Raw genomic sequence first — 14561 nt, 5'->3', positions numbered from 1 at the left:
TCACGAGAAAAGTAAACTTTCTAAAGGAGTGAAAAAAACCGATACAATTTTTTGGAAGCTCCAAATTTTCATAATATGTAAAAACCGCATATTCGTTAGTGTTTCTACAAAACGCCGATTGGAGTCGCTAATGTATTAATCAGGCTAATGTATTCACTAACTTTTATAGATAGGCTCTTGAGAATTATAGGCTCTGTAGTAGCACATATATATATGCGGGGAAGAGCGGGTGTTGAGGGCGTTTCGTCTCAAATATAATGTAAATAAGGTATAATAATCATGTATAATGTGTGTGTGTGTATGTATGGCCTGGCTAATTGCCTATTATAGGTATTAATTTCCGTGTGATCGAGCCACGTCTGGATCACTGGGCGTAAACGATTCGCAAGCAGTATAATTGTGACGAAGACACGGTGAGACATCCGTAAAATCTTACTGAGGGCGAGAAATTATGTTATTTCATTCTCTGATTCAAATTTGAATCGTTATGTAAGCGATTGATATCATGTCCTTATCAAGATTGAAGTTCTAAATAAATATGTGTACCTATATAGTTTAGAGTTTAGTTTTAATGTTTAGTTTATTTATTTTGTTAATACTGTTTTGCTTTCAATTCCTGCTGAATAAATATATAGTTCAATGGACATACAACAAATCAATCTGCTTTGATCGACGCAAATAGCCGCCGGGGGCTAATAAATCTGAATACAATGTACTGAACTTAATCTATAATACACGAGTAGGTACTGCGCTAGTAGTCAGCTCTGCCCGGCTACGCATAGCAGCCTTATTACCTATTGGAATATTAATTCAATCAAGGGTTGGGTGCGATATTAGCCTCAAAGTAATAATTGGCGCGGATCGTTTCAGCGCCTCCGAGCCAATCAGGAAGAAATACCCACTTTTTGTACCGACCAGCGGGCTCAGCACGGTCCCATTTTTATCGACTATCACTATGCGCGTCCCTTTCGCACTTACATACTTGTTAGAACGTGACAGGCATGGTGACAAGGGATAAAAACGCGACCGTGCTAAGCCGCCAGGTCTCAGTAAGTCTGCGGTTCTATACATATATCAACACAATTACATGTCTTTTTCATACAAATGAAAATAAATATAGGTAAGGTCACTGTAGGCAAGTCCGTCTACAAGGCAAGTCCGTCAACACGTTATAACTTTTGAATTTGAAGGCGTATGCGACTTTGGAGTCCAGTCGATTAACCAGTTTTTCGTGCTAGTTCCGTCACTGTAAAACAGATGGCGCTGTGACAACCAACTTCAGAGCAATTCGCCTCAACAAGTCATTTCGTGTTTTGAACTCGAAGTCATAGTGCGACAGCCGTTCGAAAAAAAATTGTTAAAAATAGTTTTTGAAAAGATTGGGCATCAGAAAGTAACTACGTAGGTAGCATAAGAACCAGTTGTCTTTATTCTATTTTTAAAATATCAGAAATTAGCTTAGTTTTGTAATTATACGTTCCACAATTTATGATATTAAAATTTGACTAAGTTGGAAAGTCCGTCTATTATGTTCAAGGCAAGTCCGTCATATCACTTTCGTTAAATCAGAGATTACCAACTGTTTTTGCGACTTTAATATTATAACGATTTGATAAGGTATCAAAAAATCCTCCTGACTTTGCGCATGATGTTACTTTATTAAATGTTGATCTCAGTAAATTAAAAAAAACGATTAAAATTCATTTTAAAATTACTATTGATCTTTTATTTCGGAAATAAAAAAAATATTTATGTTTAATTATTTGCCAAAAAAGGTTTACCACCCCATTTTGGTAGTATAGGACTTGCCTTTGTTTTAGAAAAATGGTGTTTATTTCGAATCTGAACCGTATATTAACAAGTTTAAAATACACTTTTCATTGTCTTGATCCGTTCTTTTTAGGAATTTGACTACGAACATATACGCACCCATAGATTGGCTGATATCATAACTAGACTAAACGGACTTCCCTTAAACTGCACGGGAAGTCCGTCTACTCGCCGAATTTTAAAAAATGCCATTGTTTTTGCTTAATTTGTGCTTGAAATGATCTGTCACTAAGGCTAAACTATTAATTATTAAATTCTTCATCGTATGCGATTACAAGCAGTAACATATAATGTGAATAATTAACGGAACTAGATCACTACAAAGTCAAAAAAAAAAAAGTATGCCTGACTTCGCCACAGTGACCTTATAGAAGTGCCAATTTACAAAAAAAAAATTTTTATCATACTTGATATCTAGGTTTTAGAATAAGTTTTTGGCAAAAATTTAATTTTTGATACAAGTTTTTATCGCTGACTGTACTTTTTTTTACACAGGTAACTATACTCATCGAGACAATAATCATACCTATATAACAACCCCAAACACAATAAGTTTGTTTTATCACAGAGTTTCTATGGCCGCCTCTGCCAGCGCGATGGTTACCACTTATTATTAGTCCACGAACTGTTAAATCATATGGGTTTCCAATATATTAGACTAATATCGTTCGAGAAATGGGCCCCAGATAGGGAATTAATTAGCGCAGGGAATTTAGATAACTATCGCTTCCTCAGTACTTAGACGGTAGATAAAACACGCTAAACGGTTCCTGAAAAGTTTTGATCAGACCACTAAAACCCCATGCTACATGCGGGTGTTATCAAAGCGGAGTAATTAAAGTGAACGGCAACATCGAGCAACTATAAACAGTCTGCATCAAAACAAGTTAAATTGGAACGCAAGCCAAAGTGTTCAAAGATTCCTAAACAACATTTTGAAGTTATAATCAGTTTAGTGAACATGACGAGACAGAGAACTCTATCAAATTACTAATACGATTTTGCGATAGACGTAGAGAAGGTTAATTCATTAATTTAATGTGTAAATGTAAGGTAAACGTACTGGTGCTCGAGGCGGTCCCAGTGGTGACACCTAGGTGTCATGTACTGAGCATTAGCATGTCGAGCACTAGTACGTTTACCTTAATTGGTTGTAAAAAAATGTTTATAACCACTAAGTGTGCAGTGCAGTTGTTGCGAACGCAACCTTTATTTGTATAATACAGTAACTAAACGCAGCCGTCGGGCTCGGCTAGTATTTGGAAGCTTTTTCTAAAGCACCAATAGGAGCGCTCCACATATTATGTATCGCGGCCAATTAGAGGCACCCAAATCTTAACCACTATTTTCGGACATTCAAATTATGCAAATCACTCTTTCATCAGCCTCCATACGATTACCACACCACTTTTACATTTAACCGTTTAGTCAAGGAACCCTTGTAAAACCAGTACCTATTGAAATTATAATAGTTTACTTCAAATCGAAGCTTTTTATTTGAGTCGTCGAGATCCTGACCTGCACGGCGGCTACAGCAGTGTAGATAACTCTTTTTTGATACCTAATAGACATATGTACAATTGTCCGATAAAAATAGTAATGTTTACATTTTATTTGCTTAATGGCCTCATAATTACGAGATACCAAGATTGCCAAGGCTAACTAAGAGAAGCAGGAACTCGCCAATTCTAGGTCCTAGTACTTAACAACAGAAAAATGAACAGTAATAAAAAATCTCAATAAGAAGTTTTTTAAGTATTATATATACCTACATAACTAAGAAGAATGTTTGATATTTCAAATTAAATTATTATACAAGGAACATACACGCGAATGAAACAAAATTTGTATCTTTTGTTACGAAAAATTTGGCAGGCGTTGAGGCGCAGGTGGCGATGATAAATTAAATATTAGGTACGTAGCATCTACCCAAAATAATTATTATATTTAGTATGTAGACACCAAATATAAAATTGTTTATTTCAAATTTAACTTCGAGCTCAATTTCATGATGTTATCAAAATGATACACGTAGGTACAATTATAAGTTTCCTAATTGCTTTGAAATATTTTCATCATGGCGGATGTTTTGAAACATTAATTGGCTATATTTCGATTGTTAAAGAGACATTAACCTGTATTAGTGTAAACTTAATTTTTTTTCAAAGTTTTTCAACGTATTTAAGTACCTATAGCTGGTCAAGCAGATCTTGTCAGTAGAAAAAGGCGGCGCGAAGGGATATCGTCCCATAGAAAATTTGAATTTCGCGCCTATTTTTACTGACAAGATTTGGTTGACCAGCTATATTTAAAAATAGGTACCATGCCGAAGTTTTTTTATTTCAGTATTTATGGCTGTCTGAACTGTATAAAAAAGACACAAAACATGTTACCATCCGATTTTGCTGTAGGTAGTGAGTTTTGCCCGTTAAGCCATCATGAAACAAATAATTATTAATATGTATAAGAATACATTATTGTTACAGGTTACAGGTTCTTGCGGGCTTGGTTTCCGCACCTCGACGTCATATTATTGCGCCTATTTTGCGTCACCACGCCACCCACCGGTTGGCTGCACTATTCTTGCCAACCCAACTCTACCAAGAAGCCTAGCAGACCCTTGACGTTGCCGACGACTTCTGGGAGAGACCCCGGTGAGCCGAGGTGTTGTGCCCGGTATTCTGCCACCCCTGGGCCTGGGCCTGGGTCGAGAATGACGTGGGCGGCTGTCTCCTCTGCTTCCATGCATGCTCTGCAGAGGGGGCTATCTGTAAGACGTAGGGTTAATAGGTGCTTGTTAAATGAGGCGTGGCCAGTTACGTAATAACGTTACTGTTATTCGCCGTTCGAATATTTATTTATTTACTAACGGTTTACTTATTCATTTTGCTCTTGATACATGTTAAGAGACATTTCTTCGTCAAATATTTCACGTCATTGCTTTAAATCCATTACATATACTACACAGACCGTTTTCATTAAAAATAGCTTATTTTCTACAGATACAGTGAACCAACATTTAGAATAAAAAATAGGGCTGCTTTTAAAATTAAGGCCCCGTAAAATATTAAGCAAGGTACATTAACATAAAACCTATTGTAAAGTATAATTCTGCTATTCATTAAGTTCAATTTACATGAAATTTGCATTTTCGAGATCATTTCACAAATTAGATAACAAATTGTTTATTATTAACATTCCTAACGCAGACCATTTTAAAAAGAGCAGCAAAGATGTTATAAAATCTATTTGAAGGTCTGCAGTTTAGATAGCACTGGGTTCAGTATATCTAGTATTAAACGAACATTATGACACGTAAATAAATATAGGCCTTATGGTATGTAATTTTGGCGAAACTTTTGTGGTCGGCCTACGTCCGCCTGCGAAAGCAGGCCGCTAAGTAGATTTTATACATTGGTGTCACTTATGAAATATATTATTTTCAATGTCAGAATAAATATAATACGTTTAGATTTTACAGGAATTAATTATTTCTTTATCTTAAAATAGGAGTCCCACATAATGAATGATATCCATAGATATACATGCATACATTTCTAATACCTACATTTTTATTTTCTCAAACCACAAAGTAATGGAGTCACCCGACACTCAGGCACAGTGAAGACAGGCAAATTGGCAGAAGGTAACCCAATTTAGTGAAACGATCGCTCGTTTTACTCAAAACATTTTTATGTCTTTCCAGTTTTGAATAAATTATTGCGGTTACTTCCCCATTCTGTTTTACGACACGGAACATATTGCTGACTCGTCTCTTTCTTACATGTTCGATTTAGTGCTGTAGAGAGAGAGAAAGCTAGCGCTGGTAAAGTTTGTTTCTTCAGTCCGTCGATAGCAATGTAACCAAATTAAGTTTTTGATCTTTGTTATGTATTAGCCATACAGAGATTCAGCTTCTTATTTTATATTACGTTTCCAAAGGTAGCTGATCCGAAATTGCGGGAATCTGTTTCACAAATTCCCGCAATTTCGGACCAGGCTGAAAATAAATAGAAGATGGGTTCGACAACCCAAAGCATGACCCACGCTTAAACAGTCCGTACCCGAGTCGAGGCCATCACCCGTCATAGAAAACGAAGCATCGGACGCCTCGGCTCGAAGCATTCTTACATGAGTCATCCTTAATTCTGTAGGTAAAGTATCATTCTATAGAACTTGCTAACTAATGTAAACAAACCGCCATATTGAAACTGTCACTAAATCATGATTTCAGTATGGCGGTTTGTTTATATAGTTAGCAAGTTCCATAGAATGACACTTTAATTAACTAAACATTATTTGGTAACACATAAGAGACCAAAATATTAGTCTCGATTTTCGACCAAAAAACTTAGTAAAATACCGCTCCAAGCGCTTCAGAAATAGAACCAATCGACTGTACAAAGCAAGCCGCAATCAAAAACTCCGTCCTCCCAAAATGTTGACGCCTAGCAAATACGTTCCACGCTGTAGGGACTTATTATTTTGTACTCCGAGAATATTTCCGACTGATTTGACATGAACTGATAGACAGTTGATTGGAATAAGTGTGAGGGATGCATATTTATCGTAAAATGTGCCTACTTTGATCCACACTGCGTAAATTGTGGTCCAAAAGTTTTTATACATTAAAATTATAGGTACCTATCACAACACGATAGTAGTGATGGTCTGTTTAAATCGGCATAATATAATATGTTTTCAATAGCTATACCAGAATAATAAATTAAAAAAAAATTGGAGCAAATTTTGGAGCAAAACAGGTACATTTTACGGTAGTACTTCGAAGGCCGCACAAATATTTATGTGACACGCTCTTATGGCTCTACAAATACGATCGTGTCAGATATTTTTGCGGCCTTCGTTGTGTAACATATTATTGCAGGTGACTGTACATATTGAGTTGGTTAAAACCCAAGACTAAACGATGGCGAAAGTAGCTTGATTGCGTTCAAAACTGTAAATTTACTAAGTATATGTATCTTTTACCTGTTACCACATGTAATTATGAACAATTGTTTTACTGCGTTATTGCCATAACGAGTTATTGTAACATAATTGTATGTAGTAGGTACATATCATCATCATCATCATCAGCCTACTCTCGTCCACTGCTGGACATCGGCGTCTCCTATTACACGCCACATATATGTAGATATAATTTAGTATTCAACGCGATGAGTGTAAAAATGTAAATAAAAATCGAAACCGGCCTCAAAACAAGACATCTGCGACGAAAATGGCCCCTAACTGCGATCCCAAACGTGGCGAGACTTTAGCGCGTTTATTATACCCTAATCAAAAAGGGACGAAACCTCTATAAATATCTGTAATTTACCATAAACACTGACATTGAAGAAAGTAACATATAAATTCATGAACATGTAATATTAAAAAGAAAAAGAGATATACGAGTAAAGATCGCATAGTCTTTTTCTAATGCTAAAAAACGAGGTATAGCAAAACATTCAACTTGGGGCATGTGTGCAGTCCAACACTATATCTTCTTGTACAGTCAGCGTCATATAGTAGGTACAACAACATAACAACAGGTACGCCATACAATTTATATGGTGTACCGAACTATTTGAATACTTTGGATGCTACCTACTATATGACGCTGACTGAACCATCTTAAAAGTCTTGTAGTCGTCATAACAGAAGGTGAGTCTAACGTTGCTGTTTCGCAGATAAATTAACCACACTCATACCTATTTACCTACATGCATATTTAATAATACTTATGATTGTGACATTAGAAAGTTGAGGCAGTTCAGTTAAAATGTAAATTTATTAGATATCGATATATTCGGTCGTACTTCTTAAATACAAATAGAATAAAAATAAAATATGTTAAAATATTTTTTAAGTGTTGTAATACCAATGTCACATCCAACAACGCCAAAATTTGCCATAGGTACATGTTCGGGATTCTTCGGAAGTCCTCCCCTCCTCTAAGAGGACAACGGCCATCGCTGCAACTCCAGATTGCATACGACATTGACGCGCTCGCACGTACTTGCGTCCTTCTCAATTTTTGATTAAAAACAAAGCCAAATTATGTAATTAATTATCTTCTACGATTAAACGAATCATCAAGGAAGCATTTTTTAATTGAAGAAACCAATCAACCATATTTTTGGTCCTTCGAACCGGATGTCATGCCTTAAGATTTGAAGCCTAACCAGGATCTTCTGCCACATTAAGCATTAAGAAGAGGATCTCTTTATGGATTGCCTAAAATCGGTGACGTGACGGTGTAATGTGAGCTAGTGATTACAAGCGAAATCCACATAGCAACAAGCGAGCGGTCAGAGTGAGTCCGAACCATTTTGTTTGCCCCTTAGGTATTTGTAACTTTGTGCCTAAATCACTGCCTTCTTATAGTTGTTTTATTAATTATTGTGTAGATTATATCCCCCTGAATCGTATTTAACAATAAACCGCATTAAGGATCGGTTAATTTTCATAATATTTCAAGTTAAAATCTTAAATATTATAACTACACATCTAATTATCATTAACACGAACGGCCGGGCGCTGCATAGCGATAAGGAATACAAAGGGCAGTGAGTACTTGCATTCTGGTATGCCGATAGATTTATTATTACCCGTTTTTTTTTCAATAACTCTTAAATAATTTATGCTCGGAAATTTCCTACACTAAAATTACGTTTTCGTGTCAATTATTTCGTGTATTCATTTAATGTTATTTCGCCTTTTCTTTCAATATCGTAAATATTAAAATGTAAATGGGTTTATTTCGTATTTGACTATTATTTTGAATTAATTTATTGGTTTGGTTAGTTCGACTAGTGCGAATTAAATCAAATAAATTGTAATTATTTATTATATGCTGATATTGCTGGTATGAAAAAACAGTAATTAAAATAATTGAATTATTATTGCTTAATAGATATTTCATTTAATTCGGAAATATTTACGTACTATTGAACAATAGTATTAGTGAATATTTATTATTGTTGTAACTTGTATCTATATAAATATTATAATTTAATTTCAATCATATTAGTAACTTTATTTACACATAATGGCACGATTAGCCGAGTTGGTGAAAAAACGGGGAACTTATAAAGGTCGTTTAACGAAATTTCAAACGTATGTAGATGCTTTTAAGGATGTTTTACATTGCAGTGAAGTCGAGATTTTGGAATTAAAGCTACGTATGTCTAACATTGAAGCGATGTTTACGGAGTTCGAGGAGGTTCAGACCAGCATCGAATGCCTGTCTCTCACGGAGGAGGAGGTTCAGACACAAACAGCACAAAGGTCAGATTTTGAATCACAATATTTTGCCGTGCTGGCCAGGGCCCAAGAGATATATAACGCAAATAAATATACCAAAGGGTCCGGCAGACGTATTGCTTCTGAAACCTTCTATTCTTCGGCCGGCGAGAGTGATGATGACGTCGCGTCGGTGAAACAGGTACATAAAGGCGTTGCTAGTGTTAAATTACCCATTATTCAAATACCTAAATATAGCGGCGATTATGAGAGTTGGCTTGAATTCCGTGACGTTTTTACCTCTCTTATACACTCGAATAAAAACATTGGCGATATTCAAAAATTCCATTATTTACGAGCTTCCTTGGAGGGAGGCGCTGCTCAAATCATACGTGCGTTAGAGTTTTCTGCATCCAACTATACTTTAGCGTGGAAATCTTTATGCGAACGCTTTGATAATACTAGGCTATTAGTGCAAAACCACGTAAAGGCAATTTTTGATGAAGAGGCAATAAAAAAGGAGTCTGCTTCATCCATACGTAGGGTTGTAGATGCATGTAATAAGAATTTGCGCGCGTTACAAATTCTAGGCGAACCAGTGGAGAGTTGGGATACACTTATTGTTTACATTATATCCACAAAATTGGACTCTCTCACACTTCGCGAATGGGAAGAGCACAAAGTTACACACGAGAAAAGCACATTAGGAATATTCACACAATTTCTTAAAAATAGGGCAGACATATTGGAGACTATTGAGTTAAGTAAAAGTACAAGTAACAATAAACAAGATTCATCATCGAAGGTTACAAATAGACATGTTCGTGGCTTAGCTGCAGTTGTGAAGCCTGCCTTTAAAAAATATAATTGTCCACATTGTAAAGGTGATCATCCCTTGTATTTATGTAATCAATTTGCTCAGCTGGATTTAAACGCTAGAGAACAGTTTGTGGGACGAATGAAATTATGCAGCAATTGTTTAAGGGCAGGTCATAACTTACGCGCGTGTAGACTCGGTCCGTGCCGACAGTGCGGCAACAAGCACAATTCTTTATTGCATAGGGACTCGAGCTCCACCAGAAATGCGGCATCGGACGCGGCAGCTCCGAGCACGTCGGCTCCGCGCGCTGCGCCTGCTGCAGTTCAGGCAGAATCAAAGGCAGCTAATGACGTTATCACGTCCATGTCAGCGATTAACAAACAATCTTCAAGCTCGAACCGTCGAGCTCTTCTTGCCACAGCGATGATTCAGATTGTAGACGTTCATGGTAGACCTCATGAAGTTAGGGCAATGTTAGATTCCGGTAGTGAATCTTGCTTCATGACAGAGTCACTTTACCAGTCATTAGGTCTACAGTCTCAGAATATTACATCCACAATAACTGGCTTTCAAGACCAGGTTTCTGTGGTAAAAAAGGAATGTGAAGCTATAATACAGTCCAGAATCAATTCATTCAAAGCAAGCATTAAGTTCTTAGTGTCGCCAATCATAACTTCAACCCATGATGAAGTCTTTAATGTAGGCACACTAAATATCCCTTCGGGAATTACGCTAGCAGACCCAGAATTCTTTAATCCGTCAAGTTACGACATACTACTTGGCGTAGATATATTTTGGGATCTGATATGCGGTAATAAAATAAAATTAGGCAAGGGTCGTCCACTTCTTGTAGAAACTGTGTTCGGATACATAGTTTCTGGCCCCACTGGCCAACGAACGTCAAGCAAGATTTTATGCAATTTCACGAAATTCGATGAAATTCAAGATCAGCTTTCTAAGTTCTGGCAGATAGAGGAAGTTCCAACCATTAAGGAACCGGTGTATACTACTGAGGAGGAGTTGTGTGAACAACACTTTAAGCAAAACATGTCACGTAAAGAAGACGGTAGATTCTCAGTAGGAATTCCTCTGAAAGCCGATGAATCCGAACTTGGCCATTCGTTCGGACGTGCCAAGTCGTGTTTTTTGGCGCTAGAACGCCGGCTGATGAACCAGCCTTCGTTAAGGCTCATGTATATTGATTTCATGAAGGAATATTTATCATTAGGTCACATGACATTAAGTGACATAGATAATCCTCATGAAAATTCGTATTTTACGCCACATCATGGCGTGTTGCGTGAGCAGAGCACCACGACAAAGTTGAGAGCTGTGTTCAATGCAAGTGCGCCTACCAGCTCTGGCTTATCCCTAAACGATATCCAAATGGTTGGGCCCACAATACAGAGCGACTTGCTTTCTATACTTTTACGATTTCGGCAACACCGCTATGTGATGGCAGGTGACATCGAAAAAATGTACAGACAGGTGCTCGTTAATGAAAATCAACGTCACCTGCAGCAAATAATTTGGCGTGACGACCCATCAAAGCCCCTCCAGACGTATACTCTAAACACAGTCACTTATGGCACAGCCTCGGCTCCGTTCTTGTCGGTACGTTGCCTTAAGCAAATTGCGGACGAATGTGACAATGAACTGGTGCGTAAGGTCATTAGTGAAGACTGTTACGTTGATGATCTGTTGACGGGGCAAGAAACTGCCGAAAGTCTCTTAGAACTTCGTGCTCTGATTTCAAAGGAACTGGCGTCAGGTTGTTTCAACCTGAGAAAGTTCCGATCGAACCTTCCTACATGTAGCGACGTCTCTGACAGTAGCGTTGCTTCAGCCATTGTTGATTTGAGCGAGCACGAACAGTCGAAGACTTTGGGCCTAAAATGGTCGCCGTCAGACGATGTTCTGCAATTCGATATCAAGACTGATCCCACTCTAGATGTCACCAAGAGAGTGATCTTATCCACGATTTCTCAAATTTTTGACCCTCTTGGGCTGCTTAGCATTTTCATTATTATCGGAAAGGTCATTCTCCAGAAACTCTGGTTGCTCAAAGTGAGTTGGGATAGTCCATTGCCTCCAGACATCGTCAAGTCATGGCTTAAGTTTGTACTCGATTTAAGTCACCTTCAGAAACTCAAGATACCGCGACACGTGGTATGCGAGAATGCAAATAACATACAACTACATGTCTTTTGCGATGCATCTAAGGATGCTTATGGCGCTTGCGTTTACGTTAGGTCCGTAGACTCGTTGGGCAACGTAAGGGTTCGTCTCTTATGCTCAAAAACGCGCGTCAGTCCAATAAAGGCCGTAACGATCCCGCGTCTTGAACTTTGCGGCTCTTTGGTGGCGGCTAAGCTCTTGGACAAGGTTTTGCTAACTACACGACTGCATGTGGACAGTTGTTTCCTGTGGACAGACTCCGCTGTGGTCTTAGGTTGGCTCAAAACGCCACCAAATAGGTTAAAGCCATTTGTTAAAAATCGGGTAGCTGACATACAAGAAATGACCAAATCACATTTCTGGCGTCATGTGCCTACTGCCAGCAACCCTGCGGATTTATTGAGTAGAGGTGTTAGTGCTGCACAAGGTGATAAATTAGAATTTTGGTTTAGTGGACCCAAATTCTTGTTAGAAGCTGAAGACTCGTGGCCGAACAAGTCTTTCGATCAAGGTCAATCAGAATTGCCGGAAGTAAGATCAAATGTAGCTTCAATCACTATCAAAGAAAGGGAGTTGTTTCCATTTGCACGTTTCTCAAGTCTACGTAAAATTAAAAATATAATGGCTTATGTACAACGTTTCATTGCAAATTGCAAAAATAAAATTAGAACAAAAGGCACTTTATCTTTGTCTGAAAAACAATGCGCATACGATTCTTTAATAAAACTGTCGCAAAAGGAATCATTCGACGAATATGATATTTTAGCTAAAGGTAAACCGTTACCTACAAAAAACAAACTGTTGTCGTTAAGCCCGTTTATTGACGAAAGGGGTCTACTTAGAGTAGGTGGTAGAATTAAAAACGGTGATTTTACATTTGAAAGGAAACATCCAATCTTACTCGTGTCTAAACATATTTTAACTAAACTGATATTTCGTTTCGAACATATACGCTTAATGCACACAGGACCTCAAAATTTGTTAGCTTCAATTCACGAGGAGTTTTGGCCTATCGGGGGCCGTAATTTAGCTCGTTCTATTGTACACAATTGCCAGCGTTGCTTTCGTCTCAACGCTCAGACAGCCCGTCCGATGATGGGAAATTTACCTGAGCAGCGCCTTCAGCCTGGCTACCCATTCCAGACTACAGGAATGGATTACGCGGGTCCTATATTAGCACTCAATAAGAGAGGTCGCGGTAGCAAGACAGAAAAGGTATACATCGTCATATTTATCTGTTTCACCACCAAATGCGTTCATCTCGAACTCGTTAGTTCGCTATGTAAAGATTCCTTCCTAGCCACGTTACGTCGCTTCATTGCTAGACGATCTAAACCTGCTACCTTATTCTCCGATAATGGAACTCAGTTCGTGGGAGCACGAAATGAGCTTTATAAGTTCCTCAACGATAATGCGAGTTCTATAATTGATGAAATGTCTAATGAGCGTATAGACTTCAAATTCATACCTGCATATGCACCACACATGGCAGGTCTGTGGGAAGCCAATATAAAATGCATAAAAGCCCATTTACATCGCGTGTTAGGGAACGCACACTTAGTATTTGAAGACCTCTATACAATTTTAGTTCAAATTGAGGCCTTACTTAACTCACGTCCCTTAACCCCACTCTCGACTGACCCACGTGACATGAGACCTTTGACCCCAGGGCACTTTTTGGTAGGACGACCGATGACTGCTTTGCCCTCTCCTCCGCTTGTCGACATGAACCAGAACCGTCTCACTCGCTTTGAAAGGCTGGAGCAGTTACGCCAACACTTTTGGGCCAGGTGGCACAAGGAGTACATTACTGAACTTCAACAACGCACCAAGTGGCGCACGTCCAAGGGTCAACAACTAAAAAAGGGAGCATTAGTCCTCATTAAAGAAGAAGGACTCCCGCCGATGAAGTGGCGACTGGGCCGCATCACAGAGATATATCCAGGGAGCGACGGAATCGCCAGGGTCGCGGATATCAACACTACAAGAGGAGTGATACGCCGTGGCTTCAATCGCATCTGCCCGTTGCCTACCACTGACATCGACGAGTTGAAAGTTAACCCTTTCAACGCCGGGGGGCATGTTCGGGATTCTTCGGAAGTCCTCCCCTCCTCTAAGAGGACAACGGCCATCGCTGCAACTCCAGATTGCATACGACATTGACGCGCTCGCACGTACTTGCGTCCTTCTCAATTTTTGATTAAAAACAAAGCCAAATTATGTAATTAATTATCTTCTACGATTAAACGAATCATCAAGGAAGCATTTTTTAATTGAAGAAACCAATCAACCAGTACATAATAAACTTCCTTAATAACTGGTCTAAAAGTGCTTAAATGCAGGCGTTCATTTTACCGTTGAGCGCGTATAGACGCTACTCTTAAATGCCTTTTATTATTTCGATTATACAACTGGCTGGCACATCTGGCACATGGCGGCTGAAAAGATATAAACCTCGTAATTCTTTTTTTCTTTTTGGTACCAACGA

The 14561-nt window shown here is 38.4% G+C and overlaps 1 long non-coding RNA gene across 1 annotated transcript in view; it reads right to left on the bottom strand.

Annotated features, from left to right (window-relative positions):
* Positions 1 to 311: 311 nt before the first annotated feature.
* Positions 312 to 14561, bottom strand: part of LOC134794976 (uncharacterized) — a 746430-nt gene continuing 732180 nt past the window's right edge. The window contains exon 3 of the long non-coding RNA XR_010144736.1: positions 312 to 1031. This is a non-coding gene — a long non-coding RNA (uncharacterized LOC134794976). The remainder of the gene's footprint in view (positions 1032 to 14561) is intronic.

This window comes from Cydia splendana, chromosome 11, assembly GCF_910591565.1.
Source record: "Cydia splendana chromosome 11, ilCydSple1.2, whole genome shotgun sequence".
Taxonomy (NCBI): Eukaryota; Metazoa; Arthropoda; class Insecta; order Lepidoptera; family Tortricidae; genus Cydia; species Cydia splendana.
This window is presented reverse-complemented; position numbering and strand designations above follow the sequence as displayed.